The 18,331-nt window shown below is 44.1% G+C and overlaps 1 protein-coding gene across 1 annotated transcript in view; it reads right to left on the bottom strand.

Moving 5' to 3' along the window:
- ZNF319 (zinc finger protein 319) overlaps positions 1–17,758 on the bottom strand; it is a 158,370-nt gene extending 140,612 nt beyond the window's left edge. Inside the window, exon 1 of the mRNA XM_085636804.1 lies at positions 17,709–17,758. The gene's annotated coding sequence lies outside the window, so the exon portion shown is untranslated. The remainder of the gene's footprint in view (positions 1–17,708) is intronic.
- Positions 17,759–18,331: the final 573 nt, after the last annotated feature.

Raw genomic sequence — 18,331 nt, forward strand, 5'->3', positions numbered from 1 at the left:
ATACCCAACCCCAAACACCGCCTCTCTACTGATCCAGCGCAAGGGGCAAAATTGACTTATTCTCCCTATGTCACAGATTCGTAATCACAACAACTCATCCATACACTCATTCATTGGTGGGGCCCATAACACCAACACACACTCGTCTGATTCGAATCTGTACACAGGAGAAAAAAACGCTGGACATGTGGGTACCTTATTACCTATCAGGAGTACATTTCTTTACATTATATACATTATATACATGCACCTATAGAATCCTGACCTTAACATCAAGTCACTCCACCACTTGGTCGATGGACCAATTAGTTGGACTGGTTGATGGTGAATTAGAACCAGCTAAAACACAATTAAAGCCTAGGAAACATTTAATTATTTTCTGCAATCAATTAAAGAATCACAAACTCATTTCTTATTAATTCAAATTTTGTTTATCTAATACAAATTTTCTCTGCATTAGCATTTATGCACTACAGGTCATAATATAAATTCAGTTTATTTCAAAGAGAAATCGAACATCTGGTAAATAAGCATAGATTTAGAAAGCGCGTTTAATAATTACCAATTAGTACACGTCGGCAACTTTCTGAGTACAACAAGGAGCTATCCGCATCCTCTGGTATAATATCCGGGATAAGCTCTCCGACCCACAGCAATGATCAAACCATCAGACGAAATAACTTCCCTAAAATCAAAGAAACCCAAGGCAAACCATGAAAATCTTCACCAGCTCAATGCAGACCCAACGCTATGAAAGATCAGCCCAATGAACCACCCCCCTTTGGCGGATGAGGGTATTTTATACCTTTTTTCCCCTCTTACTTCATTCTAACACACAACATTTTAGGGGTAGAGAAATGTTCTGATTGGACAGTCCGAGGTTATCTCAAATTTTATAAAAGTTTCCCTGCTCCATCAATACCTAGCTCTGATCTATCTCTCACTGGTCTCCGACACATTCCACATGCCTGAAATAGCCTTGGGTAAGACAGGCCAACAGTTAAGTCAAATTCAAATACAATAATATATGCCTAAGCCTCACTAATATAAAGTGAACAACTTGGCCATTCTCTGTCATTTAAAGTCTCCCCTCCCAAAATGCCAAAACCCGTCCCAAGAAACAATTCACAAGCCACATATACATTTCCCCTCTCCCATCTGGCAACCATTCTTGTGTTCCAACGTGTACTTCAGGGCCTGATGTGTGCCATCCCTCACCGAGGGGTGGATACACCACTCATGGCTCATCATTCCCGCAACTATCGCCAACCAGGAGAACCCTGCTTAGGCATTTTTCTAACTCATCCCCATTCATACATGCCAACAATTCACAATCGAAATTTCAATGTCCTCAACACTAGACCTTTTCCGCCTCAACTTGGCAAGCGATTGCCATAGCTCCATCACATAATATGCAACCAAAACAATGATAAATGCTCACCATCTGTATGATACAGTGTAACATCCTCATACTTAATGTCTGATTGTGATATTATGTTAATTACAGAGTTGAAACAAAAAATCGTCATGGCTCTGTTCAGCTTGTGTCTCGCCTTGTCCACGGCGAGGGCCGGACTGGGAAAGTAAATAGGCCCTGGCACCAAAATAAAAGTCTCCCCTATAAGTAAATCAGAAATTTAAAAAAGTTCTCAGTGTTTACAAATCGTGGCAGTTTTGAGCGTTTAAAGACATGCCATATGTGTTTTGCGAGGTATGAAACAGTGCATGGATTTGAGCTTGCTGCAGGTAATGTTTATTTTAAATATCAGGGAAATCAACAGTAAAAGTCGGTCCAGTAGGCCATAAACAGGGCCACAAACAGCCAAAAATCGGACCACACACTGACCTATCAGACCAGCCCATTGATCACTGCCTGTTTACCCTATAGGCCAATCCCGCTCAGTCCATGGCGTTGTGCATGAAGGCACCCCCATTAAACTCTCCTGGGCACAAATTCAGCCCAGACAATTAATTTACAAGCCCAAATATGCAGAAGTCTTACCAATTCCTGCTTCACCACGTTCAACAATAACAAGCCTGATAGCCATAACAAGTAATTGTCTTAGGAGGTCTGGGCAACGTGAACCCAGAAAAAACTCCACCCGAAAGGGCAATAGTTTCCCTCACAGCAGCTCTCTCTTACCCTACCAAAAGACCTAATGTGTGCTGTTGAGCAGTCCTAAAGAGTAGCCTTAAGGACAATTGTTGGCCAATTGTGTACTCCACCAGACCAAAGAGTGCCCCACAATCCATTACATCATTTTTCCTTGAACACAACCTACAACAAATGACAACTACATTACTGTCAGAAGACGTAATCAATTAGCCAGCATAACCTTCGCAACACCTGGAACGCCACTATCCGATCCTCCTAATGAAATTATTTTGATAACCAAGCCTTGCAGCATTGGATGCTGCTCCAATCCTGAAAGAATGCATACCATTATTTTTGGCATTCAAACCGAGGTAAGACAAAACCTTCCTTAACACTTCCAACAGATTAGTCACAGTAACTCTTGTGCATTTGGCATTGCAAAAAATGTCCTCCACCAACATGAACCCTCAAAGCCAGACCCCTTCTCCAGGTTAATAGCAGACATGTTTAAGCACAAAACCTTGCCTCATGACCACCTCCTACTTAAACCCCTCTGATACGTTTTAGAACATCAAAGCTATATTTTTAACACTGTGTCCTCCTCGCGTCTTTTCAAGCCTGGCCTGTCCCTGGAGTATAGTAGCTCAAATACCCCAAAATCCCTAAAGAAATATCCACACCATGCAGAGCCTAAAAACATCAGCCTCAAATCGGTTATCGCAACAGAAAACCAAAACTTCCAATTACCTTCTTAACAAGTGAAATTATATTGGCCTGTGCAAACTGAGCTGTCCACCTCTAACTTTGAACACTGATATCTTCCTCACCAACTCTCCTTCAGAAGAGTCATACGCCTAAAATAACTTACCATAAAATGGTGAGGGGGCACTTCCCTGTAGTTACACACCCGTCATGAGTAAAGTGCAAGCCTTCCTGCCTACACCGCCATCATCCCGCCCAAACTGGGTATTCACCGGTCCTCGTCAGCCCTGAGCCGGCAGCATCAACCCACCTCCTGCAGTGCTTTGGGGCTCCAAACACCACACCCATTCACCGGACCCACAAGGTGAGCCCTGCTCCCCCTCACATAATTTATTATGTCACCCACAGGCTGCTTAAGGCAAAACAATAAACTCTGTACTAGCAAAGTCCCCAAGAAACAGTTTTTAGGTATATTTCTAGTTTGTATATTAACAAAATGGTATTCTTGATATTATGTTAAAATTGGTGAATTTGAAAATACAGCATTGATTACAGTACCTGACACTGCCTGGACCATAAGCCTTTAGCAGAATAAAGACCCCACACAATGAAGACCTTGTTAGAATTAAAAAAATGTCTTTGCTGTGTTGTTTACATATTGCTCTGCTTAAGTTAGCATTCGCAGCACCATTTTATGTTTAGCTGCCATTTTGATCTAGGAGCAAAACTAATCCCTCTCTCTGCCTCTGCGAGAAGCAGCTTTGGTAAAATTTGTTTTCTCCAAGGTTGGGCCTTGCTGTACTAATGAATACACTGTTCTTATTAGCGCACACCTTTCCCACTAGATAGAGGCCTGCTCCAACTAGTCCAGCGATGGGCGCAGGCAGAACAACCTTGGCATATAGTGTGTGCCCGGTCTCAGGATCGAAACTTACCCTTCTGTACCTTCTTTGTGTAGCTGCCTCCATCTAGAAATTTCCAGTCTGGGCGTGCCCTCTGTGATTCTGAATCGTACATAATGTATCACCATGTTTTCTGATGTCAGTCCTCTATGCAGCACCCCTAAGCGACTGGGCAGATGTGGCTCGGCTCGAGTGTATCTGAATAAACATATACTTGGTTTGTATTCTCTACTGTCTGACGGACTCTTCATTTGTATGGAAGGCTGAGAGGGCGTCAAGAGTGACCCGGTGGCCCTAATCGGGTCACTTCCTTCAGTTGGCGCCCGAACAGGAACTCCATCGGGCAAGTGGCCCATCCCCTCCTGAGGACGGGTGGGGAGGTCGAAGCCGCCGTTGGGTTGGATGGACGGGCCAAAGATCCCTGGACGAGAGAGTTTCTGAACTCGCAGCTGCCCCTTCTGTCCACTAGACAGTGCCTCGCCCGGCAGTCATCCCGACTGAAGTCCTGAACAGCCATACCCTTGGATCTCACTGTTTGGTCCGAAGAGTCGCCAGTGGAGAATACATTTGTTTGACCTGTGTGCACCAGGTGAGCAGTGACGCTCGCCGTGGGATTGCTACGGGGTAGTGGGGCGGGCGGGGGAGGGGCAGAGTGGGGTGTAGTAAACTTCGGCATACGGTGTAACAGGGTTAATAAATAAATAAATAAAACAATTTACATTCCTCACGCTCTATTGCCAAGTTGGCGTTGCAGCCCGCGCAAATTAAATAGTTTTATTCATTTATTTACTTAACTCTGTTACACCGTATGCCGGAGTTTACTACCTCCCACCCGCCCTGCCCCACCACCTGGCAGCACTCCCACGGCGAGCCACCACTGCAGGTGAGTTTGTTTTGGTTCTTTGTGGATATGGTACCATTTGGGTTTCTATTTGGCACGGTCAGAGGACCGATATTGGTCCAAGGTGTTTGTGAACACTTTGCCAGGCAACATAACGAATTTGGCTCACTTTTGAAAATGCCTGGATTTGCTTTGCAGATACTCAATTGGAAGAAAGTCAGCCAGCGCCTCTACTAGGCACTCCGAACTCTGATATGTATGTTAAGCATGGTCTCGGCCCTATTATGTTTAGTACGCTTTGGCACAAATATAAGAGGGACGATGCGTTAATGGGCTCTTTTGATGAAAAAGAAATTGGGTTTTTACAAGAAAAGTTGTTTGAGAAAAGAAGTAGACAGTCTATGTTTGATTCTCTTCGAACGTGGCAAAAGGAGGCTAAATGAAGGCGAATGAAAGTTAAGAAAGAGGCCCGGAAGGGGAGAATGCAAACATTGACTCAGAAGGCTGTAGCACATGATAGAGAGAAACAAGAGATAGGAATTGAACGTGCAGATAGGAGGTTTCGATTGAATATTGATAAATCTTATGTGACCCAAGAAGAAAATGATACGTTAGTGGAACAATTGTTAAATTCTCGACCCCCACCCCCATATGCCCCGCAGAGAATATATCCTCACAGGCCCAGCTACCCGGTTCTTCTGTCTCTGCTGTTTCTGCTTCTGTTAATGTTGATCGGACTGCCTTGGCCAAGGCACCTCCTGTCCTTTCTTTGTCCTCGCTGTCTGTGGCATCTATGACCGTTAGTACTCCTGCACCACCTATTGCTTCTGTGACTCTTTCGCCAGCTCTTACACCCGCGACACAGCCGCAGCGACGTTAGTGCCTACTATCTCTGTTGTCACTCCCACTGTGTTCTTCCATTCCCCGACATCACAGAGTAGTAAGACACCAGTACGTGGCTTTGATGATAGAGACAGGGCGAAGTTCAAGGAGCGAATGGGTCCGTATGTGCAATCAGAGATGGGAGATTGTGGTAAATTTAAATTACCTAGACTTAATTTATGCGGTAAAATTCAATAAGAATAACTCAGTAAAAATAATAGGCAGAATCCGTGGTATTTGAGGTTATAAAAGGGAATTTATTCCTTACAAAGGAATTATGGTTCGAACCAGGCAATCGGGTTCCGTCACCACGAAGGTTCAGGAAGGGATCGGCAATACATTATTGACAGGTTATCATATTTATAGTAAATGCATTACAGTAAAGACATATGCAGAAGGCGTTACAGCTGAGAAGAGAGATAAGAATACACATACGTAATGAGAAAAGGCGTTACAATAGGCGTGCATAAAGGCGTATACTAGAAACGTCATTATGATGATGACACAAGTGGGTGGATCCATAAGAGAATCCTGCAATGTCAGCAGAAATACATGGCAGAGATGCGCGCACAGCCGCATGACGTGTGATTGACGTGTAACTAGAGGGTGAAGGGGACTTGACATTTAGCCCTACATGAGGAGACAGAAGTCTGGGATGTCAGAACAACCTAATCCCAAATCGTATCTAATATCTTGTGTTTAAGGAACTATATTATCTGGAAGGAAAGGTCTCTCAGGCAGAGGCTATTCTATACTGACTGCTAGTGCGTGTACAAGCGTCTAAGTGTCTACATGAGATGCGAGGGGGCATGGGCCTACCATGGTAACGAAAGTCATGAATTACTTGCACGGAGACAATGAGGCCGGGCCCTTTGCTCTGTAGCTGGAAGAATGTTTACCTAAACTACTAGACAGGAATGCATTTCTCGAGGAGCGGAGCAGATAACTTGAAGGCTGAATACAGTCTTGGCAGGCAACAGGCCGGGCCGGGCACCGTTAGCCGCGCAGGGAGTAGGACAAAGTTCATGGATACAGATACAGGTCCAGGCTGGAGCATTCAGAGGCAGAAGCAGGAAAAGCTCGATGGCAGAATTCAGGGCCTACCTTGCCAGAGCTGGAAAACGTGAAAAGTACACCATATAAAGACGGTGGCAAGGCATACTTAGGAACGGAATATCTGACCCATTCATGGCAGATCTGAAAGAGGACATGTTAACGTTGGACACAATTGTATTTGCGTCTTCATAGCTTGACGTGGAGGGAACATACATGTACTGGTAGCGTGTACATGGAGTCGTTGGGGTCTAAGATAGGGGACACAATTGACCATAAAATTCATATTTCCTCGTTCCCTCCTTGTCCCCTACGGACCCTTCATGAAATATCGATCTTCAGGAATCCATCAATCTGTTCATGTAACATCATTTGCTCTTCTTTCTTCTTCCGGGATTTTGAATGAGAACTTGAAAGTGGAATACATGATGTGGCACACAGGCCGCAAATCGCTGGTCCACATTGTAGACACAGGCAATAACTGAATATTATGAGAAGGCCAATACCTAGGAAGGATAAGACTTTCCATCCCCAGGCTGACAACACGCTCCAGAACCAACCGGACCATGTCCAGGTGCCTGGATTCTGATGTATCTGGCTTGCAATCTTGTGAAGACGAGTTATGGCTTTGTATACTGATGGCGCGTTTTCTGGAATGAAAACACAGCAACTTGATCCGATGACCCTACAGGCTCCTCCCCTATCGGCTAGGATGACATCAAGGACAAGACGATTTTGAAGAACAACAATCCGCATCGCAGACTGCTCCTCTGTTAAGTTGCCTAGGGCGGAAGTAGTTTCATTCACTACTGCTTCAAGGGTTCTGGTTAATCTACGTATCAGTTTACTATTAGTGACAACACCTATGTAGGGAAAGAAACCTTTATTGAAATCTGTATATTGTTCCCATGCTGTTTCAGTGTAGTCAACAATCGGGAGATCTCTCTGGGGTCTATTGTGTACTAAATGGGTATTTCTATGATAATCAGGAGGGGCTAGGAAAACGGGTGGCAGAAGGAATGCAATGTAACAGGTACCATCCCAATCTAGAGGTAAACGTATATATGCGGTATGACCACATATGAAGTAGGAATGACGAGAAGCTCTAAATGTAGACTTGCCTTGATCACTGAATTCGATCACAGTGGTACATTTACTATGACCCATGTGTACTGAACCATTCTTTCTTACACATACTTCACCTTTAACTGGAAATACTGACATAGCGGGCAAGACTGGTGCAGCTTCGGATTCAACATTCAGAATCATGAGGTTAAGTGTAAAATTACCTAATCCATATACTTCATTTTCTAGGTCAGTTCCTGTTCTTTTGGGAAGTCCCTCCTTGTTAGGATAGCAGACTTTAAGCAAAGCTAAGTTCAGGTTTCCCCATACCCAGTTGCTCTGGTAAACTACAGTGTTTGAATCTAAAGAATTAATCAAACTAAACCATGCTCCACAGGAACCATTGTGTGTGAACGGATACGGAAAGAGGGGCAGAACTCCTTTGTATTTCTGATAGGGAGGGAGTCGGCCACATATCCAACAATTTGTCGCATTGCTGGTCTGATGGGAATGATGTAACATACTAATGAATGTGTTGTTGCGCAGCGCAAGTCTATAGGGCAACTCATGTGGAGGTAGTTCACTAAAAGAATGTTCAGCAGTAACATTTTAAGCAGAATGAGCACGCTTGAAAATAGGATAGTACATGTGCAACAGTATACTTGCAGCAATAATCAAAAGACTTAGAAAAACCATAATCAACAGTGTCACTATACAGTGACTATGAAGTGATTTACAATATGCACGTTTCTTGAGCTGTTTCTGTCTATTTCTCTCTCTAATTCGGTCTAGAGGATACATGTCAGAGACTAATTCAACCGATTCACCTAGGAGAGGACTTAAACAATCGAATTGTCTGACTTGCTAGACCTTAGTTTCAGTTTGTATTCTTGTGATTCGGTGTTCTCAACCAGGGGGAGTTTTAAATCAGTCTGTGGAAGGGGGCAGGGCTGAGAGTTCAAATCAGACGGTAGTCCATGAAATTTCTTGATATGGCTCGAGTGTAACCAACCCTTGCGACCCTCGACCTTCACTGCTGTCCTCGTGGTCAGAAGTACCAGTTTCGGCGTTTGCCAGCGAGGCTCCAACGGGCTCCTCCTGTCGAAATTTCTTATGAAAACAAAGTTTCCAGGAACCACTTCATGGGGCTTCACCTCGGTGTTGTCGGGAAAGGCTGCAGCTACCTGTGAACGGCAAGAATGTAGTGCAGACATCAAGGAAGCAAGGTAATCTGTCAGCATGTTACTATCAACATCAGTGATTTTACGAGGTATAGGCGTCCCCCACATATTTGGTGGCCTACCGAAGACCACCTCGTACGGGGATAGCCCTGTGCGAGAATGTGCTACCATTCTCATGTAAAATAGTGCAACTGGTAAGGCTACTATCCAGTCGACGCCTTTCTCTCTACAGATTTTGGAAAGTCGAATTTTCAGAGTTTGGTTATGACGTTCCACGAGACCTGCTGCCTCGGGGTGTCGGACACAGTGGAATTTCCATTGATAGCCTAACAAGAGTGAAATGTGTTTCATTAGCTCGGATGAGAACGGTTGGCAAACCATACCGTGGGAAGAATTCACGAACTAACTGTTTGGCAGTAGTCGGGGCAGTGTAATCTGAGACGGGATATGCCTCTGTCCAACGGGAAAGAGCACATACAACTACGAGGACATATTTGAATCCTCGACATCGTTCCATCTGGATATAATCCATCTGGAGGACTTCAAAAGGGTGATCGGGAGGTTGAAATCCACCCTGCTCTACAGGTACGCCTTTACCTGGGTTGAACTGACAACAAATCATACAAGTACGGACTTTCTGTTTGGCTGCAGCTCGTAAGTGTTTGTTGAACCAAATGTGTTGAATACTGTCTAACATAGCTTTTTCTCCTAGATGTGCTGGACTATGTATTGTGTTAATGATAACTTGAACCATGGAGTCGGGGAGAAACCATATAGATTTTCCCTTTGTCATCCATCCCTGATCTGTTTGGATCCCTCCTAATTCAGTCCATTTCTTTATTTCCTCTGGTGTAGCATGTGTCTGTATGTCAATTACATCAAGGGCGGGATCCTTAACTGTCATGCAGTGTGTCGATGTCGGAACTATTGTCTTTTTCACGTCAGTTGCGTGAGTCCGATTCTGTGCTGTTTGCTTAGCTGTTCGGTCTGCTAGGTCATTACCCTGGGAAATAATATCGGTGACTTTTGTATGGGCCTTACACTTCATGATAGATATCGAAGTAGGCAGATGTATTGCATCTAATAGAGCTTGAATGAGGGGACCATGTTGAATGTTGGCACCATGAGAAGTCAAATAACCTCTCTCTTGCCAAAGGACTCCGAAGTCATGGACAACTCCGAATGCATAACGTGAATCTGTATATATGTTAACTTTTTTATTTTTGGCTTGAATACAGGCTTGTGTCAGAGCGATGAGCTCTGCTGCTTGAGCTGACAAAGTGTTAATACAATTTGTTTCAATGACTTCAGTGTCTGTTGTGACTGCATAAGCGGCCACTAACTCTCCTGTACTTGTTCTCATACATGAACCATCTACATAAAATGTCAGGTCAGGGTCTGATAATGGAATGTCGGTCAAGTCTTGTCTGGGTTTTGTCGTAATAGTAATGACTTCAATACAATCATGTGCCAATGGGTCTGTTCCACTTAATGGCAAAAGTGTAGCAGGATTTAATGTACTACAACGTCTGATTTCTATGTGTGGCTGAAACAATGTTAGTTCATAACCCGTCAGTCGTGCTATAGTCAAGTGTTGTGTTTGTGTCCGGTTCAAGAGAACTTCTACTGCGTGTGGTACTTGTACTGTCAATTGATGTCCTAATACTATGGAATCGCTTTGTCTGATCGCTAAAGCTGTCGCTGCGACTGATTTCAGGCACGCAGGAAGAGCCTGAGCTATGGGATCTAACGTGCTAGAAAAGTAAGCACATGGTTTGTGTGATCCTGCTTGTTCCTGAGTGAGTACTGACAAGGCAGTACCTTCACGTTCTGTAACAAAAAGTGTAAAAGGCTTACTGTAACATGGTGTCGCTAAAACAGGTGCTTGGCATAAGGCTTTCTTTAAATCTTCAAAAGCTTGTGTATGTTCTGGAGTCCAAGGGAGGACAGTCGATGTCGCTGCCTCCTGGGTTGTCAACTGAATGAGTGGTTTTGCTAGAAATGCGTATTGGGGGATCCACTGCCTACAGTACGAAGTGAGGCCTATGAAGGCCCGTACCTCCTTTTGTGTCTTGGGTGGTGGCATGTTTACAATTAACTGGATGCGGTCAGGTGTGAGCTGTCTCCCCACCTTGGACAGCAAGTGCCCAAGGTACACAACTTGCTGGGCACAGAATTGTAGCTTCGAAGGGGACACCTTGTGCCCCTTGTCGGCCAGAAAATGTAAAACCGTCAGTGATGCTTTTTCACATTCGGGTTCGCTTCGGGCGGTGATCAATAGATCATCGACATACTGAAGCAGTGCAGTGTTAACTGGCATGTGGATACTGTCAAGTTGTCTTTTCAGTGCTTGGCTGTAGATGCTAGGACTTTCTGTAAATCCTTGAGGTGCGCGTGCGAATTTAAAACTTCGTCCATTTAAACTAAATCCGAACAAATATTGGCTTTCCGGATCGATTGGGACGCTAAAGAAGGCGTTCTTGAGGTCAATTACAGTGAAGAACGTTGCTTCTGAATCAATAGCTGTCAGTAATGAAGAGATATCTGGGACCACGGGATATTGTGGTACAATACATTTATTCAATTCGCGCAGATCAATAACTAGTCGATATACTGGGGGTGCTTTTGGATCAGTTCGTTTAAGAATCGGAATGATCGGAGAATTACATACATTGGAGTCGGTTTCCACAACCACTCCTTGTGCAATGAGCTCGTCAATGATTTGCAGTAAAGCCACTACAGCATCTGGAGGTAACTTGTATTGTCGCATTCGTGGTAATACCACTCCTGCTTTGAGTGTGACTCGATATGGTGTGATGTGCATACAACCTACATCAGTGGGGCCTTGCGCCCATAAATGTGCAGGTAGATTCTGTAACCGGTGATCCATGTCTCTTGACACGTAGTGAACTTTAAAGTCACGCAAAAATAGTCGTACTCCGTCCGGAGAACAACATATTATAGCTCCTAGAGCTTTCAATGTTTTTATACCTAACAAGTTTTCTGGACATGATTTAGTAAGCAATAAATCTGTAGTCCGTGTCAATGGACCAACTGTAAGAGGAAGCGGTTGCGATACTTCGTTAATAGTAGGCTTTCCTGAAAATCCAAGGGAAATATTCTGTGAGCCTGAGAGGGGTGCCCCTGGGACTTCGTCGTGACTTATAGTTGTTCTGCTTGCCCCTGTATCAAGTAAAAACTTTCTGTCTTTCCCTAATACTTGACTCTGTACATAAGGACCCTCTTGATCTACAGGAACCTCAATAAGGGGTAAGCCAACTTCCCTCTCTAGGCTATTTCATGTGTAGCGCTGATAATCTGGATAGTCATTTTGTGCATACTGGTACATCTGTTGTGTCGTGTTTTGTGTTGCGGCAATAGGTTGTGACTGTGGTACCGCTATGGTCTGTTGTGCAGCTTGCATAGGCTGTACATTCTGAGGTGCTTGTTGTTGGATCTGATCCTGTCTAGGCGGACGTGGTCTCTCCTTGGTTTTACCCGTAGAGATATTATGTTTCAGAACTGCACAATCGTTTATATAATGACCTGGCTGTTTACAATAGTTGCATGTCCCTTTAACGGGAACCGCTGAATTACTGGACTGTGTCGCACCCTTTTTATGACCGTCAGCTGGAACTGACTGGGCAACGAGCATTTTCATTTTTGTGTCCTTCATACGTCTCTGTTCGTGTTCTTGTTCTTCTCTAATTCTATTCTGGTGATACTGTAACATTTGTAACATTTGTGACGGAGTGTTAGCTTGCCAAGTGCTCTCAACTTTCAATACTCTGTTTTTAACCTGGGGCAAGGAATTCTCGACTAGTTTTGTTACAAAGAGATGTGGATATGAATCGCTATTTGCTTTTAGGCCGCTATTAATACCAAAACATTTTTCAAATCGGGAATAGAAATCACTAGTGTCTTCATCGGGTTTCTGTTTACAGGCTGAGATTGCTCCCCAGTCTTCCTTTTTCGTAGTTAATAACCGTGGCAATACTTGTACTAATAATCCTGGTAATGCTTTAGTTTTGTCCCCAAGCCCTACGCCTGCAGTACGGGCATTTTCTTCGTTTTCTAATGCTGTCCAATCAATCTTTTGGTCTCCCACCTCCCACTCTTTTTCTTTGAGTTTCTCGTAAATACCGGCCGGCAATAATACTTTCAATATTTTCATAATGTCAGGATAGGTATAATCACCCATGAGTAACATGTCCTTTAGTTCACGGTGAAAACCTGCTGGATCTTTGTCATGGCTGGGCACTAATTTTTTCATTTCCAATAGTTCTATTTTAGTTATAGGCGTGTACATGAACACGCGTCTAAAAGTATTATCATCATTCCTAACTGGGTGTACTTCGCGTAAGGGATTCTGTCTGTCTATGTAATACGTTTTTCTTTCCATGGAGGGAACTGGATCATGTTCTGGACACAAAAAGGCACTATATCTGTGTCGGTATTCTAGAATTACTTTAATTAGATCGGTACCTAGACCTCTCCATTTATTCATGAGTAGTTCTATCAGTATATCAGGTAGGGGACCAGGATCGGAGTGTTGGCCTTTATATAATATAAGGAGATATTGTATCATGTATATACTAGCTAAACGCTGTTCGTCTGGTGTGAGATTCAGAAACGTGTGTGCTAGCGCATCATCACTGTATTTCTCAGAACTGTCAGCCCATTGTACTGCTGACCTGGCTAATTCTTGTTCATCCATAGAATCGAGCACATGGTACCCCCTTCGTTCTCGAAGTAATTTATCAGTAGCCTGGAATAAGTGTTCAGGGGTCCTTGGATTTGAGATAGCTGCTTGAAAGATTCTGTTACATTCTGGACGTATCGGACGCATTGTATTATTAAAAGATCTTCCTTTTCCTACATAAGCTATCGTTTCTCTAGCTGGTAATTCTAATTGTCCTGTGGTCATTTCTGACTGTTCCTCCTCCTCTCCCTCTGATTCAGTTTTATCTGCTTCTATTCTTCTTTCATGTATTCGTTCTACTTCTTTTCTGATCTTTCGGTGCATGACTTCTATACTCTTCTGTTTATCATGTTTTCCGTCTGCTATATTCTGACCCCATCTGGTAAGTACTTGTATTTCATCTGGATCTACCTCAGGCCTATCTCTGTTTCTGATCAAGCAGTTTATGAAGAAGCGTAACAATAATTTTTGCATGTCCACTTTCTGGTATTCCATGGCCTCGCCAATACTTTCAGGACCCTGCCCTGTTTGGACAAAGCGATATATTTTGTCTAGATGTTCAACCATTCCTGGTAATGTCATTAAATAGTTTGCAACTCGTCGTAAACGTACTGATGATAGCAACATTCTGTCGTGTTTACCTGGCACTGGATCGTATCTACAATCTGTAAGAGGCTCATTAAATATATTGTCATTAGCTCTTTGGGGTGTACGTTGGTGTGCTAAATCCCTATAAGTCAATCTAGGTGCTGGCGGTGGCGTGGAAAAACCTCCTGTCGCACCTCCTGTCGCACCTCCTGAGGTGCCAAGTCCAAAAGGATTTGTTGGATGTAGGGTAGAGAGTGTAGATGCAGGAAGAACTGTAGAAACAGGTGGAACGTTTAGAACGTGAGGAGGAGTTTGTTGCTGCGGAGGTGGGGGCAGATGATCTTGGGGTTGAGCGTTGTCAACAGGTGGTGCGCGTGGCTGCGCACCATTAGCATATTCAGGGGCTGCATCATCTAAATAGGAAGAAAGGAAAATGTCCTTTGCAGTCTTGGGATGTACTTTAATCGGGAGTAATGGAGGTGGCAGATCTTTTGGTACCTCCAGGGTGGCCTTAGGCAAACCCTCGGCCAGAAGAGGATACATACCATTCATAAGAGTGTTTCGTTGTCTGTCTACTTGTTCTGTTTTTACTCGGATACCTTCGTCAATTAATATGTTTTCTCGGGCTCTTTCTGAATCTTCCCTACTTTTCTCTTCTTTTCTGAGCGCTTTCTCTGTGCGTCTATGCGATTCTTTACGCCATAGTTCAATGGCATCTTTCTGTGACTGTCTGGCTTTCTTTTTCCATAATACTTCTTCTATTCTCATGATGCAATCTGCATCCCATGTCCCAGCAGCGGGCCATCTCTGACTCTCTGCTAAATCCTTGGTATAGTCCACCCATAAATCAAGATATAATACGGCATCTAGGCCATGTTTATGGTACATAAAGTACCCTGGAGTGTCCCTAGGTGGAATGGGAACGGCTTCCTCGAGTATCCCTTTTCTAGTTTTTATCTGTCTTAGTTTTGAAAATAACGGCATCTTGAACCTTGCTACTTGGTTCTTACTCAGACTTGAACACAATTAATACAATAAACACAGTAATGAAGATCGAACAATCACTCATACCACGACATTTAAAACATATCAAAACATTTTAGAACGAACAATAATAATTTAGAATAAAATTAGTTAACTACATAATACTAGATATACTGGATGTACTGCTAAACAGTACAGATACACTGCTGAAACAGTGCAGACCAGGTCTGTGTACCCAAACCCGTCTTGACCGGCACAAACCAATGTGCACGTCTAGATGCGTCCCCAGCAACGGTACTCACCGGGAAGCACGGAACGGAAGGCCTCGGAAGTCTGGACTGGACTAGACCAAACTGGACTGGACTCGACTCGTGACTTAGATACTTCGGAACTTCGGAATCTGGTGGGCCTCTGTATACCTCGGATCTTGCTCTCTCAGCTAGGCTCTGGTCGGGATTCTCCGCACTCCTCACCGCCTCGTCTGGGTGTTGATCGCAGCCTCAGTCGCCCCCGTTGGCCTGAGGGAGATGCAGGAAATCCTGCGGGTATGCGTAATTGTCCGTCCGGCTGTGGCAGGAGACCGGGTCTGCAACGCACCTCCGGCGCGTGGGATGTGAGAGGTGTCCCTGTTCGGGCGCCAATTATGTGGTAAATTTAAATTACCTAGACTTAATTTATGCGGTAAAATTCAATAAGAATAACTCAGTAAAAATAAGAGGCAGAATCCGTGGTATTTGAGGTTATAAAAGGGAATGTATTCCTTACAAAGGAATTATGGTTCGAACCAGGCAATCGGGTTCCGTCACCACGAAGGTTCAGGAAGGGATCGGCAATACATTATTGACAGGTTATCATATTTATAGTAAATGCATTACAGTAAAGACATATGCAGAAGGCGTTACAGCTGAGAAGAGAGATAAGAATACACATACGTAATGAAAAAAGGCGTTACAATAGGCGTGCATAAAGGCGTATACTAGAAACGTCATTATGATGATGACACAAGTGGGTGGATCCATAAGAGAATCCTGCAATGTCAGCAGAAATACATGGCAGAGATGCGCGCACAGCCGCATGACGTGTGATTGACGTGTAACTAGAGGGTGAAGGGGACTTGACATTTAGCCCTACATGAGGAGACAGAAGTCTGGGATGTCAGAACAACCTAATCCCAAATCGTATCTAATATCTTGTGTTTAAGAAACTATATTATCTGGAAGGGAAGGTCTCTCAGGCAGAGGCTATTCTATACTGACTGCTAGTGCGTGTACAAGCGTCTAAGTGTCTACATGAGATGCGAGGGGGCATGGGCCTACCATGGTAACGAAAGTCATGAATTACTTGCACGGAGACAATGAGGCCGGGCCCTTTGCTCTGTAGCTGGAAGAATGTTTACCTAAACTACTAGACAGGAATGCATTTCTCGAGGAGCGGAGCAGATAACTTGAAGGCTGAATACAGTCTTGGCAGGCAACAGGCCGGGCCGGGCACCGTTAGCCGCGCAGGGAGTAGGACAAAGTTCATGGATACAGATACAGGTCCAGGCTGGAGCATTCAGAGGCAGAAGCAGGAAAAGCTCGATGGCAGAATTCAGGGCCTACCTTGCCAGAGCTGGAAAACGTGAAAAGTACACCATATAAAGACGGTGGCAAGGCATACTTAGGAACGGAATATCTGACTCATTCATGGCAGATCTGAAAGAGGACATGTTAACGTTGGACACAATTGTATTTGCGTCTTCATAGCTTGACGTGGAGGGAACATACATGTACTGGTAGCGTGTACATGGAGTCGTTGGGGTCTAAGATAGGGGACACAATTGACCATAAAATGAAAAAGGTACTGGCTAATCAGGCTGCGCAGGCCAAGCGGCCTTTGATAATGTTCATCGAGCAAATCCTTGGAGGAAACTAGCTCTCTGGGGGATCCCTGCACCTCTTATAAACCTCTTGATCGAACTGCACTCCAACACATGGGTTCAGGTGAAGCTCGGAAATGGTACCCACCTCTCGAGGTGCATATCAACAACAAAAGGCCTCAAGCAGGGGTGTGTTTTAGGATCGACCCTTTTCAACTTATACACAGCTGATTTGCCACCAGCTCTAGACGCCTGTAACGCACACGCCCCTTACTTGGGGGGGGTCGAACCCTGTCCAGCATATCCTATGCAGACGATGTGGTCCTGATCTAGGACTACAACATCTTATCAATACACTGCATGGATATGCTGAGGATAACCTGCTCGAAATCAACATTGATAAAACTAAAATACTGACAATAACCGGGAAAAAAAGTCTTACTCTTGGTTCCTTGGAACAAGGGCAATTGCGAACTGCTCTTCATATAAATATCTCTGCGTCACAGTTGACAGGGGAGGCCATTTTTCAAACCACCTTGAGGCCACCAAGAGGGAAGGTATGCTGATTGCAACAACACTTAGACAACTCAAAACTAAACTGACCGGGCCTACCCTTCTGCCACTACTGCGTGTTGCTCAAGTTAAAATTCAGTCATCAATTACTTATGGCAGTGAAGCTGTAAGAGGCAGACGCAAAACTGTTGGACATCACTATTTCAAAAGAATATAGAGTCCTCTTAAACTTACCATCATATACCTCACAGGCTCAGATCCGGTTAGAATTTGGACTAACAAAGCAACTGCTCACAAGGCGAGGATCATATATCAAGTGCTGGTACAAAATAAAGAATTCACCTGAAAACACACTGAATCGCCAGCTTTGGGAAGATCTGCATGGCAGCTTCACCGCACCTGCAAAAAAATATTTAGAGGAGTCACTAGCTACCACAGGTTTAAAAGAACTATGGGAAATCTCTCTACTGCATGCACAATTCAAGCGTGTAGTCAACAAGAATATAAAGAGACTTTCCTTCATAGAGGACAAAGCTACCTTCGCCCACAGACGCCACACATGGATGATTCTGAGCACCTACAAATCGCCCGGCTTACAGGCTTACTCCGGACTGGGGTATTGCAGGAAATCAAAAGAAGCCTTTTTAAAACACAGGCTAGGAATTTTACCAGCCCTACCCCACTTACAACCATGGCTGAGAAGGAACTGCGGGACCATATGTAGGCTGTGTGGCACCGGGAAAGAAGATATGGAACACTTGTTATGCTCCTGCAAGAAGCTAAAAGAGGAGAGAGTAGCTCTCCTGAAAACCACCTTTAACAAACTTAGTATACGTACACGGAGACAAGCAGTCATTGCATGCTTTGACCCAAGACTTCTGCAACTGAATGGATTGTTGGTAAAATTTATGAAACTAGTCATGCTTAAACTATCCAAAACAGACGATGGTGGTTCAGAAAAATAA

This window comes from Triturus cristatus, chromosome 12 (genome assembly GCF_964204655.1).
Source record: "Triturus cristatus chromosome 12, aTriCri1.1, whole genome shotgun sequence".
NCBI lineage: Eukaryota > Metazoa > Chordata > Amphibia > Caudata > Salamandridae > Triturus > Triturus cristatus.